This window comes from Brienomyrus brachyistius, chromosome 8 (genome assembly GCF_023856365.1).
Source record: "Brienomyrus brachyistius isolate T26 chromosome 8, BBRACH_0.4, whole genome shotgun sequence".
In the NCBI taxonomy this organism is placed as follows: Eukaryota; Metazoa; Chordata; class Actinopteri; order Osteoglossiformes; family Mormyridae; genus Brienomyrus; species Brienomyrus brachyistius.
Window position 1 is genome coordinate 15,791,810 of NC_064540.1, and position 20,345 is coordinate 15,812,154.

The 20,345-nt window shown below is 48.9% G+C and overlaps 1 long non-coding RNA gene across 1 annotated transcript in view; it reads right to left on the reverse strand.

Annotated features, from left to right (window-relative positions):
- Positions 1-20,345, reverse strand: part of LOC125747224 (uncharacterized) — a 52,537-nt gene that overhangs the window by 13,951 nt on the left and 18,241 nt on the right. The window contains exon 2 of the long non-coding RNA XR_007399266.1: positions 18,481-18,570. This is a non-coding gene — a long non-coding RNA (uncharacterized LOC125747224). The remainder of the gene's footprint in view (positions 1-18,480; positions 18,571-20,345) is intronic.

The following is a 20,345-nucleotide window of genomic DNA, read 5'->3' on the forward strand; positions in this document are numbered from 1 at the left end:
ACCACAACACGGGCTCACTGGCACTCGCTCGGCTAGCCTAACCACCCAGCATTTGCATCCAGAGTTGCAGATCGGCAGATTAAAGCACCTCAGACTGCCAGCGCCCCCTTACACACCTCCGCTCTCCTCCTATCGAAGCAAGCGGCCGTTTAGCATGGGGAGGCGGAGTGGGAGGGGCCGCCACACTTCCCCCTGATGAGGCGCAGCCCAGGTCCTTCATGCCTAAACATCCCCACCCCTCCCAGCCCCCCATGAGCCTCACTCTGGTACACCTCTTACTTGAACGTATGTCAGGGATAGAACCAGACTTCTGACACATCGTGTACACAGGCCTCAGAAATGAAGGATTCATCGTAAGCTTGTCTGGGCCACCGGATAGCCGTGGCAGCCAACATCAGCCGGGAATCGGTCGGGCCGCGATCCCGGCCTCTGAGCACCCAACAGCCACGATGAGAGAGACGGCAGAACAGAACAGAACAGGGTTCGATCCAAAAACACAAGAACAGCTCCGCTGCAGAATATCAAAACATGCAACTCAAATTTAAGCAACAAGTTACATTTCAATCTTTCGACAATACAGAGAAATCTATTGGGTTCTCTCAGTTCACTGAAGAATAGCAGTCATGCTCTCAATCAAGGCTGTACACAGGATGGGACCTGAAATACAATGAATTTTTGTCCTGGGCAAATGTGAATAATTGAATGCTGATGAAGGTGTTTTTTTTTTACGGAGAATTTACACAGAAGGTGAGCAGTTCAGCTGTCGGACTGTCCTCGGGTCAATCAGGAGCGACCGCCACCCATAGAAGCAACCGGAGATGATTAAAAGTGGTCAGTGTGCTTAAATGCAGATCAGTGTCCATGTGAGTGCAGCTTAAAAACAGGAAGCACTGCCAAGGACTCTGACTTCTCCATTTAAGCCGAATCAAAGCACAGGCTGCCCATCAGGGTCACGTGAAGCTCAGCCACTCCATCGCCCCAGCTCAACACTTTAGCTACCTCTGAAACCAGAATGATTAAGCTTCACAGCAGTATGTTTGCTCTGAATGTAGAACGTAGATTATGAACTAGACAAGAAACACAAGGAATAACATGGTAGTATGTTGCTGGAACTCTATTTCAGTTCTACAGCCCGGTGACGAAAGGAGATTTTAAGGTTGAATCTGAGTAGCCAAAACATTCAGCATCATAGATCCTTCCAATGAAGCTCTCAGCTGACCATCCCAATGCAAACTCAGATGGTGTTCAATGTAAACTAGTGCAGGACACTCCAACGCTGCCCACAGCTTGATAACCTTAAAAGGTCAGGGAGCTTTGAGAACAGCTTTCTTTAATCTGGAGCGTACCATCTGACTAGCAATCCAAGGGAAGAGACCTAAGGTGGATATCAAGTCTCCCCCATATAACTGGAAGATACCGCAGCCCAGCCTTGCATCTCATTGGCTCTCAGTCTGCATGTCATAACCAATGACATATAGGGATCTGACCATCCAATCCAAGCCCGTGGGTCCATTTAACCAAGTGACTCCCGAGCAGATCTCTGGGACCCACGGTAACTCGCACGGAGACAGAGCATCGCATGCCGCAGGAGCAAATGCATCAGATCCCGGGGCACCAGGCCGCGTGTATTTACCCCGTAAACAAGTCCCCGCCACAGGAGGATCGCGGCGTCCACCGCGCGGCGGTGAAGGTCAGCCGCTACCCGTGTTTACAGGACGCCAGAAGCTTTGAAGCAGCCGTTTGGCGATACGCCGTCTGCAGCGGGACCATGTTTGTTTACAGTGTGTTTGCACACGACACATGGGGCACGCGTTTCGCATGGGGACCCGGGCCCAACATGCTGACAGGACTGATCTCCGTGGCGACACATCGATCCCGACGCGGCCATTCAGAAGCCTCCATGACCTTGAGTGTCGCGGGGTAGCAGTTGCAGCCATTCAAACGCACAGATTTGTTTTAGGGGGCGACGCCCGCAGTTTATAGGATGGGATTGAACTGGGGGGGGGGGGGGGGGGGGGGGTCCACGATCAGGACACAAGCATCACCAAGGAGGCTACTGTTACTTTGATGTCTCGCGTCACAGGAATCACTTTCCAGAGTCTCCTAAAATATGGGGGGGGGGGGGGGGGGGGGGGGTTAAGGGGTTACAAACCTCACAGCAGAGAGCAGACTCAACAGCGCCCCCATTCTGCTCTATGGACGCACATCGCCCGATTGCCCGCGGCCACCTTCGTCATGGCAACCGCGGAACAAATACGAGACTGGCGATAATTAATTTCAGGCGTTTCGGCGGAGGTCGGCCTCATAAAGGCGCCTGAACGTTACTGTAACGTTAAGTAGGTGCGGTTCAGCCCCCCCACCATTTTAAATATCTTTTGATACATATATTTAGCGTCTCAAAAGAAAATTCCCCAGATTAAACAAATACAGCACATTCAGAAAACTGTAATTGAGTTCAAATTGATTCTACAACTGCTCTAATTGCATTTAAACACTGTTCTTCCCTAACCCTGGATTCAAAGCTTCTTAATTACTGCCCTCTGAAGATAAATCCCACAGGTCCAAATGGAAAAATAAAAATAGTGTAGGTTTGCCAACCAGCTGCTGGAGTGACCTATAAACATCATTTGATTCAATATGAATTAAACACCATGATAAACGCGATGATCCCGCAGACGGCCGGCTTGCTGCTGTCGATTGTGTCTGGTGGTGCCTTGCACCGCAGAATTGAGCAGTCAGGGATCACGGTTAATGTCTTCCTAACACCCTGTCACCCCACCTCCCTTTCAAAACACGGGGGGATCCCCTAAATGTGTTTCCTGAAAGGCAGGGGAGGTGGAAGGAGGCCATCCTGCTGGGGGGGAGGAAGGGGGCAGCAGGACTGCCAGCCGCGGCCCGTTCTCGCGGAGACAGCAAAGGGGTCAGTGGGGGGGAGGCGCCTGCCAACTCACACAAGGGCCCCTCTCTCACACCCGGTGGCAGTGGAGGCACCGGTACTGCGTGGGGGCTTCCTGAGGGCTCTGTGCAGCTGGGGGCCACAGCAAATAAAAAAAGGAACGATGGACATCGGGGCTACTGTAAACCGGGCCTCCCAGCCGGCCGACAGGACATCCCAAATCAAAGCAGGGCGGGGAGAAACAGGGGCGGCACAATCTGCAGAGCTAGCAGATAAACACGGCACCGCGTTCGCGTTCGAGGGGCCTGCAAAATGCCAAGGTGACGCGGGGGGGGGGCTCTTTTTTCCGTACCCTGAATGGCGAAATGTCAGCGGGTGTCACATGTGGGGGGAAAAGACCGGGTTGCTCCAAAATAATTAGTCTTATTTTCTGTTACGTTCCCGGCACCGCGGAGGAAATCAGAACAATCAACGCTTTTCCTTTTTTTTTGCTCCTCATTCCCTCTGAATTTAGTAACACTAATTAGTTTTGCTCTCATAAACTCAACCTAGAAAGTGCGAAGAGGACACACGCCAGAGAGACAATGAGTCAAAGGCAGGAAGTGAGGCGAGCCTCTCACCATGACCGCGCTACGCCGCTCCGGATAGCGGGGCGCCATTGTGTGCCAGCGAGAGGCAGGGGCCACGGAGCCACATGCCAGGAGCCCAAAAGCTGCTCGTGTCTGAGGGCCTCCACCTCACGGGGGCCCGGAATTAAAAACCCGAATCTTTAAGCAGCCGGTAATTAGCTTCTGCTGCCGATCACTGCAGCCATTTCAAGTATGAAGAAAAGCCACATCAAGCGGTGCTGAAGGGCGCGGTTTGAAAGTTCAGAGTTCAGCACAAATGACTAAACCACCACATAAACCATGACAAAAATCAGGGTCCGACTGTGGACCGACCACAACGGCAGAGGCCCTACCGCAGATAGCGGAGCTCAGCAAAGGTGTCTGACGGGCTGATTCGGCGGCCTGTAGCTCGCAGTTTATCGTTGGTTATGCGTGCGGTTTGAAGGGAGAGTTCCCGAGTTTAATACGCCGGTTACGGATTAATGATAAAAACTCGCGAGGATCATCTTCAGGAATTTTAGTCGCTATTCCCAAAGTCTTCCATCACTGTCAGCACCAAGACTGATAGCCTGTCAGCGCTGGGCCATCCCGGCCTTTGACGCTCCTCCCTGGGTCAGGAAGTGGCTAAGGGGGCCGGCGGTCCGCTCCCCACCCCCCCGTCCTGCTTCTGCCGGGAGCAATTCTCCCAAGTCAGGTCGCTGCCAGTGTCCTTGCAGCCGACGGTAGGGAGGCCAGTGAGTTCGCAGGAGCTACGCAGCGCGGCTGCGCTGAACATCTGCTCATGAATGAGCGCGCTGCCCGCTAACCCGCCACGCCGGCCGCTGATGAAAAATTCAACGCCCTCCTCGCTGGCATGCGGGTTTCAGACTATTCTCCTGAGCTCCCCCTCCTCGCCCCCCTCCCCAGAATTATATTAAGAGAATTTCAGCGTGCCACGGCCTATCTGAGAGAACAGCTGGCACTGAAAAGGGAGCCGCCTCTGGTGGCGAGCCCGGAGACCCCGCACGGGATCGGACTTCTCATGCACCATTTGTCCTTGACGGGGAAAGGGAGAAAAAAAAATGGTGTTAAACACTCAGGTAATGAGAAAGAGGAGGTTACATTTAACTGATTATGCCACCGGTACACGTGTGAGGCCACTGAAACGGGGAAAGCTGCACAGGACGGGAAGACAGAAACACCAACATTTAAATTTGTTTGTTTATTCCGTTTCCTGGCGCTGATAGGCGGGGATTCCCCGGATCGTTGCACGTCCAAAAAAACATGCAGCAAGTCGCCCAATTGTTTGGATCACAAACATCCATCCATACGCCCATTTTCTGTAACTGCTCATCCTACACAGGGTCATGGGGGGTTTGGAGCCAATCCCGCAGGCTATGTGCACAAGGCAGGGAACCCAGGATGGGGGGCCAGCCCATCGCAGGGCACACACACTCACGCACAATTCACTCACATATGCACACCTACGGGCAATTTGGTAACTCCAATTAACCTCAGCCTGTTTTTGGACTGTGGGGGGGGGGACTGGAGTACCCAGAGGAAACCCCACGACGACGCAGAGAGAACATACACACTGCGCACAGATGGAGCCATGGCTGAGACGCGAACGCCGATCCCAGAGGTGTGAGGCAGCAGTGCTAACCGCTGTGCCATCGTGCCACCCGCCTCGGAAACAGCGACACGTACATTAAGGTTACACAAGGGTTACTCAGATGTCAGCTTTGCACCTTGTAGCCAAAGATAATCAGTATCTGAAATATTTTCCGTAGAATTTCAGTTGAAAACGTTTGCGACGTTTGGGTAATTAATTGCCGCCTGGTGAAATACACAAGCTAACAGGTTTCATGTTACTTGAACAAGAAGCCCCCCCCCCCGGACATGTGATGTAGCGCGTTTGATGCCGGAGGCATCGCATGGCGTCGCATGTTTACGTGGCATGCGATGTGCGCTTACCTACGGCGTGGTTTATTGCCGCTGATCGGCAGAGAGCTTCTTTGCAAAATAAAACTGGGTTTTCCCCACAGCCAAACTCTTATTTAGAACAAATCAAAAACAATAATTCAGCGCTATGTTTCCAGTGGAGATGAAGGTTCTGGATTCCAGGAATCATTACGTAATAAGCAAGATATGCTGCGAAATTCTACATTAAGCAGAATGGACAGTTATTTCCCCTATTAACAGAGCAATCAGGACTTTTACATCCAGGACATTAAACTGTTTAGTTTGATGCACAAAGCTTCCACCCAAAGACCTTCTGATAATTTTCTCAGATACCAAAAATGAGCTTTGAAAGTGAAAGAGTGAATCATTTCGTCTTGCTTGCATGTCCTCAAAAGTCCAAGCATGGCTCCTTTGGTCCAATGAACCACATTTTCAGTTTTCTTTTCTGCAGTAGGAGTAACTAGATGAGCAGACGTTCGTGGATGAAAGCTAAAATAACACCGCACAAAAGGTCACTGTAATTAAGGCTCACTTCTGTCATTACCAAGAGAGTAAACTATTACTGCAAATATAAAACATTTTAAAGAAACAGACTTATAAATACAAGCTGTAAGTGCATGAAGGATCCAGGTAGCAAGTGAAAAAGATGAACGCGAGTCAGACATGAGCAGACAGTGACACACAGACAAGGGCCTTCCATCGAGCGGCAACCTCATCAATGGCCGTCCCATTTATAACCGAACACTTTACTTGAGGGGGCAAAATACTTAGTAGGAACTCAATTACTACTAAAGTACAAATCCTGAACAAATATAGTCACCGCCTGAGATAAAAGATGCATCAGAATTCATATATGAATATACGATGAACAAACGTATACGTATTTCACTTGTGTTACTCATGACTTCCGTAGTAGTTTTCAAAAGTTTGTAGAATTAAAACATAGCAACTGCTTGGGATAAAACATACGTCACGATTCATTAATGATGAACGAACATGAGATCAGTATGTAACTAAGGCTTGGTTTGTGGTTAATAAATACATAAGTAATATTATAATAACATTTTATTTGACAGGGCACAAATAATATAATAACAAAAACATATTGTTGGTGAAAAATAGAGCGGCCTTTAGACTGCTGGGGAGGAGTGGGGGGCTGGATGCATGTCCATATGACAGGACAAACACGGTCATGGTTTATGAATAAAGAGAGATAACCAAAATGTCAAATGGAGAAATCAAAAGGTAAAAACGCCTTCCGTGAGCTTTCATAGCTACCCACACTTCATAGATCCGCGGGCGACTTCCCTCCACGCTAGTGAAAACGTGAATATTATCAAATAATCAAATAAGCAAATCAGGAACTCAATGTGACTGGCAAACATATGGAGTCTCTTTCTACCGCATTTGGTTTTAGCAGAGAGGCGGAGGAAACGCCTGATATCATCCTGCCACTTTGGGTGATAAATCATGTCACATGGTTTAACTGACTTGTCTCCACCTTTGATATGAAATCACACATTAACACCTTGGAAAACTATCATGAACAATAATGCTACAGCGAGTGGCACGGCACTCGAACAGAGCATCGCAGAGGCTCTGGCCCCCAGCTTAGACAGGGGTGGCACCAGATGATGGGGTCTTGATGATGCAGTCTCTCTGCCACCGGGACCTTAATGCGTCCTTCTTATTAAAAGCTGCCATTTTTCAGCTCTGATCATTTTCATAAGGATGATTAAATCATATATATAAAATATTGATCTCATAATAGAGAATTTTTTCCTTTAAATAAAATCCACGTGACACCTTGTTAAAAAAAAAATTAAAAAACAGAACAGGCCCAGTAATCATGACCGTCTCCGTCACAGAGAAGCATTGTTGACACCTAATAGAATTCCAAAGAAAGTTCCAAAAGAACTAAGAGCAGTATGGGGTAATATCAGCGCCCTTAATGAGAATCCCTGGCAGATTCAGACCTCAGCGAGATAGCCATAATGCACAGCTCCTCTTTTAATAAAATAATTGTTACAGTTATTAAAGATGAATCTCATCAGAGGCAAGATGACAAAATAATTCATTACTAAAACTGGGCTTTAAATAGCTGCAAATTAAATTTCCCCTGAAAATATGCTTCCAGATAAATTGGATCATTATTTCATATAAATATTGGATTTAGTGTGCCCTTGAAAAGAGAAATATTCAACAAACGTCTAGTAAAAGTTCATAATGTGTAGCAATAACAATAAATATTAATAGACTACCGTTATTACGACTTCAAATTGTTACAAATAACCGAATTATGAATAAAACAATAATTAAACAACAATCATCGATATAACCACAAAAATCAGCTGCGGACAGAAATGTTTCATCATACATGGCAATGGGTTTAAGAAACCAGCACTGTCACGCCGATGTCTCTGCCGTGAGTTACCATGCCGACCAGAAGTGGTTTTGGTAACACAAACCCGGGGAGTAGTTCCGGCAAACCGTACCTCCCCAATCATCAGCACAGTGCCCCCCTCCAGAATGAAAACAGAACCTAAATGTATGTATTCAAAAGACATCAGTTGAATTGATGGCATGGAAACTACACAGTATTGCCGTGTAACTTGTTGTTATTTACTCTCCCACGGCAGGATACATGGTGGAAATGCTTTAAGGTCCCAGTGACAGAGTGCAGCCTGACTTACTGCTGCATTACTGTCTAAGAGGAGAACTTATTCGGACCAATAAAAACACTAATATATCGTTTGAGTGGAATTATACCAAAGTTATCTGAGCCTTGATAAGATAACCCTAACCGTGATGTTGTTTAGATCAATAAATCCCATTAAAATGCGGATCTCAACAAAGACAACAAGGCTAATGAAAAATTAAATCAGACTGTGCGGCGTTTTAAAGTGGAGGAGAATCCACTGTGAGATGATCGGGCTTCTTTGTGGGATTAGCGATGTTTAATTCAATCACAGGCAGGAAGCAGCACCTAACACATCCATAATGACCTTAAACATGAAGACACACCATCACGGACATTTACCGCGAATGGCGACGCGACATGGCCTGCATAAGGCCCTCGCCCTCTCCGCAACCACAGATGGTGTCAGGTTCTCCCCCCCTGCATCCCATCAGGAAAGGGATCCTTTCTGCGATCGGGCCTCTCACCCCTGTGGACGGTTACACTGCCCCCCCACAGCCCAAGCAGAACAAAAAACAAACAAGCAAAAAAGACAGTAATGCAAGCCAACTGAAAAGGGAAGCATTTTAGAAAGGAGAGCAGCCCAGTCCCGGTGGAAGAGCTACACTCAGGCAAAGCGAACCCACGGAGAGCCAAGCAACACTCTGAATGCCGAGTGCCCGCTACACTCGAGGATCCAGGCCCCGCACCATCATCGCATGCTGCCAAAAACACATTAAAATGTACTTTTTAAATGGCAAGTAAAATGCTATCGCCGAAAGGGAGAAACAAGGGCACTCCGCTATTAGCGAGATGGGCATTTGTCATTAATGTGAGCTAATGCGATATAAACATCATGGCATTTACATCTGACAGGCCTGCTTGTTGGTCAGGGCCACTGAGGTCCCGAGAAAGCTTCAAGACACACACGGCACACGGGGGGGGCGATTCTGAAGGGCTTCATTCGGTCAGGGATATTCTGGCGTGACACACTGGATTGGACTGGAAACATGACAGAGAAGAGCGAGTCAAAGCCTTGGGGGAAAAAAGACTCCACACAGTGTAGGTTAGCATGATGCTAGATCGCTAACTGGTAATGACTTTGGCCCGGGATTCCCCGTCGCTTTGGAAACAGACTGTTCCTGGCAGTGTCCACCAGGTGATGCACTAAATCGCTCAGCGAGGAGTCTGTGCACTGACCCCACGGGGGGGGAGGCACAGCTCATGCCTGCGTCGGACACCGCGGAGCCAAGAGGGGACACAGGGCAGGAAGACGGCTGCAGGCTGACCTGTCTGCTTGTTTGTTTATTCGCTCTGAACCTGGCGCTATGCAAGAACCCTGGGATCGGAGACGCAGCCGCCCGACCGCCATACCGAATTTCAAAGCGCGACAAAGAAAAAAAAAACCCCCAGAGACGCAGATGCGGCTCGGTATTACACGATGTTCCAGAAAAGCCCGCATTCGACGTCTGCAGCCTGGTCAACGGAGCGGATGTGGGGAGGAAGGCACGTCAGCAGGTGGCGACGGCGAGGGCGTCGCGGGTCAGGCGGCTCCGAATGCGGGGGCAGGGCCGCGCTGAGAAACGCCACTCCACAAACCACAGGAAGGAGGAGGGGGGGGGGGCACTCGAACAGAAAGTGTTAAAAAGCCCCATTGGGGGACGGCTGGTAGCGGCTGTCGCCATGATCACGTGAGAAAGCAAGAAGGGACAAGGTGCCCAAACCCGAACTACACCGGGCCCCTCCTTCCAGGGAGCAGCGACCCCCAGTGATACCTTTGCCCCTCAGGACTGAAGCTGTACGCTTCCTGTTTTCACCTCACCTTTGAGCCCCCCGCCAACAATAAACACATAAAGGCTGTTATCGGTCTTCTAGCCTGAGCAAGCAGCTGACGAGGCTTCCTCACACCCTTTCAGCAGAGTTCCCCATTTTTGTTCTCCAAACCAAACCTGCACTTCAGTCAGACTGAGTATCTTAACACTGGGAGAAACAAGTCATTTACTTTTATTTAAACAGTCCCCCTACGCCAGACTTCTCTGTGATTTACAGAACCACCTGGATTATTAAACAGTGGGACAGGTATTGACTTTGAATTCTTCATGAAAAGGTTAGCAAAAAAACGAAGGTAAACTGGGAGTGTTAACCAATGGTGACGGCTGGCTATTTTCCAGGTCATAAATGCACGTCCGCTCTCTCTTGATTGGGCCAGCAGGTGGTTGGGGGAGGGGCCGACTGGCAGTCAGGGGAGGGACTAAAGGGGAAGGGCAGCAGGGTGAAATACAGACGGAGCACGTGCAAAAGGCGAACAGGCTGGATGCCACTGCCTTCGACACAAAATGATCGTCTCTGACAGGATCACATTATCCCACATAAATAACATGGATGGAGGACTGGGGCAGAATGAGCGCGCAAGCATAAATAAAGAGGGACCCATCTTTTACCTTCTTCAATTAGCCAGTGTTTGACATGCAAGCCAGGCGAGGGGTAATTAACATCTCAGGAGGTAATGGGGTCGCTACCCACTGATCAATCTCTCATGCTATCTGTTAAGCGGATGGGGAGCACAGGCTGGGGGGCCGCTCCCTTAAGGGATTAGCGAGCCATCACACATGGAAGGGGACGGATCAGTCACCCTCAGAACCCAAACTCGGGTCTCCCCCTGCCACCGGCTGTGGCACACGGGCAGGGAGGCAAGGGAAAGCCAGCAGGGGGAATCTGCACCATTACAGACAAGCAGCCCTTAATCCCTGCCCCCCAGCACCACCCCCTGGGCCACGGCAGCACCTGGCCGCCCCCCTGCAGAGAGCGAGGCAGGCAGGCGGTCCTTGGGCCTGTTCAGACCGGTGTCGCTGACGAATGCTGACTCAGCTCCGACAGGTCAGCGCCGCCAATTTCACCGCAGTACCGTGACGGAGAGGACCCTGCTCATGTAGCATGCCGGCCCAGTCAGCGCTCACAGGGGGCGAACTGACAGTGAGAGAGGGGGGGAGAGGCAGAGAGAGAGAGACAGAGAGCGAGAGCGAGAGAGAGTACCTTTCAGTATTTTATGGGATCAGCCCTCAAAGTCTGATATAATGGGTCAGACGCCGCGATTGTGAGGACAAAGGGAGACACAGACTTCCGGTGGATACTGAAGACATGCACCCCCTCCCCCCAGGAATGAGGCCAACTCCCTGTCAGAAGGGCTCCGGTCTCAGCACCAGGAACACCTCGGCAGCCATCTGCGGGGTTGCCCCGTTTGAGCAACGAGGAACCCTGCAGGGGAGAAGCCGCGACAGATTTACAAATGAGAGCCAAGCCTCCAGCCAAAGGCCTCCTGTCGCAGAGCCATACTGGGCAGCTCATATGGGTGGCAAAGGACCCGAAGGAAGCCGTCCATGGCGTGCCCGCTCACCGTCACACACCAGCATCTTCTTTCACTTCTTCTGGGCATAAGCAGAAATGAATTGGTAATGGAAGCACTCATCACTCTAACAACGACAAAGGGTGCCTACACGTGCAGAAAGTCCACCCCCAACTGGCCAGGGTTTGGGTTTTCCCAAAATCGGTTCCCAGTGTCCGTTTCTGGGAGAGACACGCCCACGAGAGGCCCTGGAATCTCGACTGGAAGCTGCGACAGCGTGGGAGCGGCAGGTGAATGCAGAATGCGGCCTTGCATTTGAGCTTAATGTACCAAAATAACCAGTTCTTGTGGATCAGCTGCCGCAAATTCAAACAGAAACTCTAAATATATCCATGTCTGTCAATACATTTCCGTATGGGAAGGTGATCTATATACAAAAAAAAATTCTCTGAGGCTCTAAGATGTTTTATTTATTTTTTAACAGGCTGTAGGAGCCGTTTTCCAGGGCAAAATCTCTAAGAGTAATAAAATGCATCTATCTCACGAACCTCTCAAAGCCACATTGAGGGGAATCACATGCACAGAAACAACAACAATAAAAAAAGCACTGATGATTTAAAAAAAAAAAAAAAAAAATCTACTGACAGTCGTCAGTGACCTACATGACACTCGCGTACATGGCAAGGCTACCGTCAGCAAGGCACGCAGCACCTCAGCGAGAGGGAACCGGTAGGTCTGACCTGCAGAACTCCCCAAATGTCAGAGGGCCAAACCCATAGAGGCCTGGAGGTGAGCAAGACTGGAGTCTGTGTATAAATCGAGAGGATCCTCCCAAAACAGAAAAAAACCACGAGCTAACAGACGAGCTGCTCGCACGGCCCTCCCTGCTCTCTCCCTTCCCGTTTTGCGGGTGCCAGTGTCCTCGCCGCTAAGGACCAGCGGGCAGCCAATAAGACACCCTGAAAGGCGGCGGGGGCCTGCAGGCAGAGCGCCACGTGGGACTGTCCCCGAGTCAGAGCTGCTTTCTGAAACGCGCAGGACGAGGGGCGCATGAGAGACGCAGCCTCGCGTGCAAATTCAGATCCCAGCCTGAACTTCTGAAGTCCTCTTTGTCGCTGAAACATCAGAAAGGCACTGCAGGTGTGAAGCCCCGAACATCTTTTGCATATTCGCCGTTTGTTGGATTTCCTTCCACGTTTGATTTTTCACGCATTGTTTGCCTCTATAATGTACGACCTACTTGTGGACGGTACTCGCTTCAACGATCCTTTTTTATTGTGCAAAAAACAAAATACCACAAAGTTAAAAGAATACAAGCTGGGAAATGCAGAAGTCCGACGCCTCCCCCTGCCCCCCCCCACCCTGTCCTCATTGTTCATGAATGCATATCTGCAGCAATGAAAACAAATATTGACACTGCCCCCTGCTTTCATTCTCTCCCCCCACCCGATGACCTGCAGCTTTACAGGCAGAGTAAATTCCTGGCAGGAGATGAGGAGTCCCGCCTCCCCCCCCCCCCCACGCCTGGCCTGGAGCCCCACCCTCGAGAGCCAGGAAGCAGCGGCAGCCAGCAAGTGAGCATCAGCGGGCGGCTTCCCGGCGGGGGCCTCTTACACAATGGGCCCTCAGCATGCTGCAGTGGCCTCTATCTGTGCCCCCCCCCCCTTTCCTTAACTGAAGTGATCAGACCGGGGGCGGGGTGGGGGTGGCGCGGGGGGGCCCAGAACATCCTGCGTGAAACCGCATCCTGAGCAAAGCATCACCAAGTCTCACTGTAAATAAATACTGCATCCTCACAGTGCTTCCAGCGGCTGTCATTACCAAGGGCCATCCGTGCTGCGTCCAAACAGAGAAGCATGGTGAGGAGCAGCGGAGGAGCAGCGAAGGAGCAGGGCTAGGAGAAGCGGAGGAGCAGGAGAAGGCTCAGCCTCCTCTTTCTCTCGGCACATATTGTTTTTTGTTACTTTTTTTAAAACTAAACCAATTCTGTAGAAGTGCTTCCACTAGCGCTCATTTTGTAATAACACCACCAAAATCAACTCCAAAATAACTCAAACTAAAAAGGATGTTTCTCTGAAGTGAAACTGAAGTATTACACATGTAAGGAAATTGGAAAAATCAAGTGTGTGAGTGATACACCAGTGCATAGAATTTTTTAAACAAACACTTGCAATAATAATAATTTCAGAAGTACTTCCAAAAATACAGCACAAACCAATCAGTGAATCAGGCGGCTGTGACTGACTACAAACAGTAGAGATGAACAGAAAGCATGAAGCCAGTGGTGTTTCTGTGGCTGAAGAGCCCTTGTTAATGAGAGAGATCAGAGGAGAACGGCCAGACTCATTACAGCTCACAGGAAGGACAACTGCAGCTGTAACATCTCAGTACAAAAATGGTGTGTGGAAAGGCTCCTCTGAACTCATCTACCTTGAAGACCAAAGTGGGCCCGACTCGGTACCGGCCAGGTGTCCCTAACAAAGGAGGTCCGACTCGGTACCGGCCAGGAGTCCCTAATAAAATGGCACCACCTTCACCATCAGTGAAAATGAATCCTGCCCTGTGCTTTCAGGCTGCCAATCTCTGTGGGCTCCCTCCTCCTGCCTTGGCCTCTGTGGGCTCCCTCCTCCTCCTCCAGCCGATGCAGACTCCCCTCATCTACATCCTCAAACGAGTATTGGCCTGTGTGGGCTCTCTTCTCCTCCTCTGGCCAGCACAGGCTCCCACCTCCACCTTCTTCCCTGACCCGCAAGGGCTCCCTACTCCTCCTCCTGCTCCCCCTCCTCCACCAGCCTGCACGAGCTCCCTCCTCCTCCTCCTCTCCAAGCCACGTGGGCTCCCTCCTCTTCCTCCTCCAACCACTTCCCTAACAGCGTATGCAGTGAGGACGACCAGCCAGATGGACGCTGCTTTAAAAAACCTTACTCTTTGGGCCTGGAAACTTCACGGAATGTGACCCTCTGCCATCTCACCTGTACATGAGCGGGGCTGCCTGAGCCCCTCCAGACAGGTGTGTGTGATACAGAGGAAAAGGAATCATTCAAATGCGGCACAGCATTTGTCCCTGCCAGGGCGTCTTCACTGGCTAGGGAATTTGTCGAGGGCATTCACTGAAGGTAATTAGCGACTTTCCAATCTTAAGTTTATTAAGTATTACGAAACATCTGAGGATGTAAACAGGCTGCAGAGTCAGATAATGGTGTTCAAAGTATGTATTTTAACTCCATGGTGGATCTACAAGTGACACTATGGTTACAGTGTCGGATGCTGGACTGAAGGATGGGCTACTTATTCTATTACAAACAAATCTGAAGGAAGCTAATTACTTAAACAAACAAGGACACACTTCCTACGAATGAGCTGTGAACTTTAATAAATCTAACAAATCCCAGTGGAACCACCCCGATGTCACAAAACATTACACATAAATCAAGCACACTGTGCCGTGTATAATTATCCTGTAGTAATCGGCAATTTCAATTTCCTGAGGGAGAGGACAGAATATGGATGGTGCATCCTTTTCCTGGGGATGGCTCCTGATTGGACGCCACAGCCATGTGACAGGTTACATCACCAATACATATCCTGGTGCCTCACCTACATGAGAACTGCAGTGGACATTCACTCACAGCTGAGTGAGAGCAGAGTGGCAAACTTATTTAACAAATTCTCATTCATTTGCTCACCGTTACCCACAGCTAAACCTCATATGCAAACAAATTTGCACAATTTGTTTTGCAGCCACTAAACAAACACTATTCATCTAAAAGAGTTCACTGAGTAAAACCAAAAATATGTGCTTCACAGTCTCACAGAGGGCACATTCAAAACTGTATACTTACACAGTAGGTACTGAATTTCGCCAGAAGCATACTACTTGATTCCTAATTTAGTATTTGTTGTATGTAAGTACAACAACAGTATGCATGCAGTCGGACACATCATACCATCTTGCATATTACCTGACCTGGATGTTTTCCAATGACATAGTTTTTAAGTTTTGCGAGGGTCAGCTATCAATAACTATATATATATATATATATATATATATATATATATATATATATTCAAATTTGTGACTTTTTTTTCTCTCTGGCTGCAGCTCCAGCGGCCTTGTGGGATAGCACAGTGTCCATCCATAACACACTTTGGGATTTCATAGAAGGTAGTATATCATCCGGGTACGGTTCGCCTACCGTCTCATCCAAAACAAGGATTCAGATATGATGTTCATATTGCATACTATACTTAGCGTACTACATAACAAACAAGTATGCAATTACAGATGCAGCGTATTTCCCCATTCGCCTGCACAAGTTAAACGGTGTTTTGAACATGCATGCTTGCAACAATACGCCCAGTAGCTATTCAGTAATCTTGCCGATCCCGACGAAAGGACCACACGGCGATGGAATTTACCGGAGCTCACGTGTGGCTGCTTTTAATGCATATTAGCTTCTGGTTTCCTGGTCATAAAAGGAGGGGGAGGGGGTCACTTCTTGCCCAAGTAGAAACAATGCAGCGCTACTTAAAAGCAGACGTCTCTCTTGAAAGATGCACCTCCCCCTGCCCCGAGGAGCCTAATCTGCGATCTTGAGAGTCTGCAAACAAGCTCAAGCATCCCCAGGGTCGTCCTGTTAAATCATCTCTTCCGTCCGAGCCTATTTGCGCCTCTCGCCTTGCAGAAGCGTCCTCCGTCCGTGGCCACATTACGGCACTTTTCTGCGCGAGTTGACTGATAGCAGATAATTGCACAATTAAAGCGATTTGCTTCCCCTATCTGTCGGGTGGGATCTAATCAGCCTCACAGATGCTGCTGGGGCACCAACCCCCACCCCAGCCAAACCACCCACCCTCGGCAGCCAAAACCCAGCCGGGGCCAGGGGCTGAGCCGTTTATTAAATTATCAAGCAGGACACAGCTTCAGTTTCATCAGCAGACGTGGGACACCAAAGACCACAAGGCCAAGCTAACCTATCAGAACATGCCACAGGAGGGAGGGTTAAGAGAGTAGGGGTCGTTTTATTGTCCATACTAATTAAGAAAAAAACATTACACACCGACTGGGCTGGACTAGAAGAGAGAAATGTGCTCATCAATGTATAATGCCATGGAAATAATTAACAGAAAAGCCAACCGCAACGACAAAGCTAGCAAACAGTCAGACACTGCAAATATCAGTTTAAATGCATGGTTACCTAATAAGTTTGACTTTAATGCATCTGCTGGTGTACATATTTCAAATACTAAACCTACTTGGGACCTTCGGGGACAAATAACTTTCATTCCTAGCAGAAAGGGTGGGTCCCTCTCCGGAAGACGGTGGAGCCGGTGAGAGCAGTACATCTTCCTCTGATGTGATTTAACCGCGCGCATTCTCACAGGTCTCCGCGGCACCATTAGTTTAAGAGCCTCCCGCGATCGATCGCCGCGTACTCAGACCCCGCGCCTGCCACTCGCACCAGGAACGGCCAGACAGAAAAGCTGATCGCTGCTTTGCTGTCCGACCAAGAAGATCCAGTCCGAAAGGGGAGCATTAGAAGGGCCATTTCATTTACTGGCAGAACGCACACGACAAGCAGCCCTGAGATACAGCGCCACGGGCCTGACGGTGAACTGACAGCTGAACCAGGCCAGCATCCACAGAGGCGTTTTAAATCCTGCCAGGGCAAACTGCAGATTAAGTGTCACGGCATCCACGAGGACTGTGAACAGTCAGCGACGTGCTTCCTTTGGTCTCGTTTACGCATCCCCCCTCCCCCGGAAACTCCAGAATCAGAGGCAGTGCTCTGCTGGCTAAATAACCATCACCTACAGCGGAATTCATTAAATCGCTGTTAATGTCCTCCACTTCTAACGCAATTCTTATAATTGAAATTTAATTCTGCGACAATATTTGGTAGTGTTTTAATTGACGTTTGTTGTAATTAATTGCAGGAACATGCAAGCCTTCAAGGGGGGGCGTGGGGGGTGCAAAAAAAACAGAATGTGACACAGAGATTGGACGGGCACGGGCGGCGAAGGGCCAGCTGGAAGCGTTTCATCATCATCGCCCTGCTACCCTCCCCACCCGCTGACGATGGCGGCGGTGAGCTCCTCCTCGCAGTCAGACATTTAATTGCACACCGATTCCATTACTCTGGCACAAATGGCATGTTTGCTTCTGATCAGGACCAAGGGGCAGATCACGCTCCTAGCAGGCGGACTGCAGGGCGGGAAAGCTGTTCAGACTGCAGGATGTGGATACGTCCTGGTTCTTTCGAGTCAGCTCACCTAGACGGACCTCCACAGGCTCCTTCGGACCAGCCGTCTTCTTGCTGGAAATGTCCCGCTTACATCTGCACGTTGCATTTCCCTACTGCAACTCCAGGATTAATTTGCCCCATAGAATAACTAACAGACATATTCCGCCACATGTAGGTCCGTTGAGTACATCCAGCCCGCTTTTGTGTTTTACAGCTGTCCCCCGGCACCAGACCCAGCGCTGACGGACTGACACGCCCAGAGTAAAGTACTCAGCAAGTCCCACACAGACCAACTGGAAAGTTCTGAGATTTGTTATTTAAATATGGAAACAGGCACCCGAGTTACATTAAAAACAAAAAAAAAAACAACTAATAAATCGTCTCAATAACCGATTTTCGTTGCTTTAAAAAAATCAGGTGCTGCAAATGCAACCACATATTCACAGTCTTAAGGGAGAAGCTGTTCGCACCTTCATTGATATTGAATTTGCTTTTTACATATTAAACTAAAAAAAAAAAAAAAAAAAAAAAAAAAAAAAAAAAAAAAAAGGGAAAAATACATTTAAGATAAATTTTTCAGACATTATTGATATTTTTAGGTTTTATTTGGATAACTGATAAACTACAAAAAAAATACACAACAGTGAGGTGCAGACTGAAGCAAGCAACCGTTATCGCTGCCTTTGGTTGATTGCCCAGTTTGAGCCTCAAAAGTCTTTTTTCCTAGAAGCCAACCGGAGTGTATGTTGAGGATGAGGGCGAGAGCTTACCGTGTTCAGCTGTGTGAGCAAGATGGACATCTCATCCATTCAGGGGACATTCAGCGGCAAGCCGTCAAGGGGTCACCGATGCCGTTTCACCTTAAATGAAAAAAAACAACAACAAAAAAGAAAGACAAGGACACAACGTAACCATCTTAAACAGGAAGTGACACCATTTCACAAAAGGTGGGGAAAGTACCTCAAGTTTATTTAGCCCACATAAACAGGAATAAGAAAAACGCAGAAAAGAAAACGTGACCGACACAAACATCAGGGATTTAGCTCGAATTATGACACATACCTTCCCATTCTCTCACTGGGGGCCCTGTACGTTTTCAGCAGCCAGTCATCTCTTTTTATAGTATGAACTTTCAGTCTGAGTAATATTTCTGAAGAATCTTATTAGCACAAATCATATTCGTCTGCAAATTCGCAAATTTGGAAGGGGTGGGTGTAATTGAGGAGGGCCCCGCACCGAAAACGGCCTCAGTATCACCAAAAACATCACTGTGACTTAATCAAGGATCATTCCCCTTATTATCAGTCACAGTGCTTTATATCATGATTATTACCATATAAAGCAATAGTATATATTAATTAATTATGCAATATACATCATTCCTTTATGACCATCCTCTTAATCATAAAAATGAACAGTGTTAGTTCACTCCTCCAACGCACCATCGGCAGCGGAGACCACTACAGCTGTGAACCAAACAAATCCTTTTCTGTAACGTCGACCGAATTCTAGGGATGTCATTACGTGACGTCACTAATGAGTAGAGTGCGTGAGAAAGGACAGTGTTTCCGCTTTGATTTAATAATGAAAAGCAAAAAAAAAAAAAAAAAAAAAGTTACTAGGCAACACACAACTCCCAACCGCACGACACCACTGCGAGGTCACCATTAGTTCATTATACAACTATTTTAATGAATGTTTTGTTACCTTGACGACTGAGGCCGCTCACTACTGGATGGATGCCTCAAGACCCCACGCGGATGTTAATAGGTTTACGAGGACAGCTCAGAGATTTATGCCGTGTATAAAGCATGCAGGGGAATGGCTATTCCTGGTTCAATAAATAAACAGCTTATTATCGTCATCATTAACATGAACAACACAAAGGCTGTCAGCATGTTAATAATTATTAAAGCTGTGCCATAATGAATAAGAGAGAGAGGCTCAGCCTGGGAGGGCAGGGAAGTTGCCCTGTTGGCTGGCATCTCCTGGGCCCAGACCTGTAACCCTTACCTGCATTAGCAGCCCGGTGAGCAGAGACAACTGAGAGATGAGGATGTGCAGGCTGCTTCACTTGGTGTTACTATGCAAAGACTGTAGTTATACAGGGCTCACATGTACCACATCCCCGCCTGGGGGGGGGGAGGGGGGTGCAGCACAGCCACTCTTTACTTCCTTGCCAGATGCGCCAGCCTCAGAATGCTGCCCTCCCCGGCTGATCCAGCCAATCGGGTGAGGCGGAGAGCACCCCGCCGTCAGAGGACCAAACGTGCGACTTCAGCTTTCAGCGTTGGAGCCCGACCAGACACAACAAGCCACGAAGCGCCGTCTCACGCACATGGAATTCCCGCGAACGCTATTAGCAGTTCGCCTTCCGCAGTCAGCCTCCGATACAACCCCCCCTTGCTTGCCCGCACAATCAAGTTAAAAAAATTTAAAAAAAGTTTTATTTAGCGATGGCCTGATGCCGCCACCAGCCAGGCAAATGAAGCACTGTGTTAGCGATTAGCGCAGACAGGGGTACGCCGCTTGGATGCAGCTCCAATAAACACTCCTTGGGACACCCCCAGCGCCTTCCACGCCTGGGAAAGGTGTCCCGGCTCCTTTAATGCGTCACCATGGGGTTTCAATCCTT